We start from the raw sequence: 1189 nt of genomic DNA, 5'->3' as shown, positions 1-1189 counted from the left end.
ATATAAATATAAATATAAATATAAATATAAATATAAATATAAATATAAATGTACACACACACAGAGCTGTGCACATGGTGTGTAATTCACACATAAAATACACAGAGCCCTGCACAGTGTGTAACTCACACATAAAATACACCCATGGTGTGTAACACAGACATAAACCACACACAAATACAAAATAAATAGAGAGAGCCCCACACATGGTGTGTAACTCACACACATAAAACTCACACACAGAGAACATGCACATGGTGTGTAACACACACACACACGTAATAAAATGGAAATACACACACAGAGCTGTGCACATGGTGTGTAACACACACACGCATGTAATAAAAACACAGAGCTGTGCACATGACATATAACACATATAATAAACACACAGACATAACAAACACACTCGGAGCTGTGCGCACAGTGTGTGACACACACATGAAACAGAGAACCCCACACACGACATGTAACACACGTAACGAGCACACACACAGATTAAACACACATAAAACCCCACACATGACATGTAGCACATAGAATGAGCACACACACATAATAAACACTCACACAGAGCCCTGCACGTGGTGTGTAACACACACACTCAGAGCTGTGCCCAAGGTGTGTAACGCACACATATAAAACCCCACGCATGACATATAACACATAGAATGAACTCACACACACTCAGAGCTGTGCCCAAGGTGTGTAACGCACACATATAAAACCCCACGCATGACATATAACACATGCAATGAGCACACACACTCAGAGCTGTGCCCAAGGTGTGTAACACACACATAACACCCCACACATGACACATAACACACACATGCAATGAGCACACACACTCAGAGCTGTGCCCAAGGTGTGTAACACACACATAACACCCCACACATGACACATAACACACGCAATGAGCACACACGCTCAGAGTTCAAGGTGTGTAGCACACACACGAAACCCCACACATGACATATAACACATGCAATGAGCACACACACTCAGAGCTGTGCACACAGTGTGTAACACACACATAACACCCCACACATGACACATAACACACGCAATGAGCACACACGCTCTGAGTTCAAGGTGTGTAGCACACACACGAAACCCCACACATGACACGTAACCTGCCCCACACACCCTGCCAGCCCCACACTTTCCCCCCTCACCCCCCAACGCC

Source organism: Geospiza fortis, unplaced genomic scaffold (genome assembly GCF_000277835.1).
Source record: "Geospiza fortis unplaced genomic scaffold, GeoFor_1.0 scaffold102, whole genome shotgun sequence".
NCBI classification, from domain to species: domain Eukaryota; kingdom Metazoa; phylum Chordata; class Aves; order Passeriformes; family Thraupidae; genus Geospiza; species Geospiza fortis.
Note: the sequence above shows the minus strand (reverse complement) of the source record.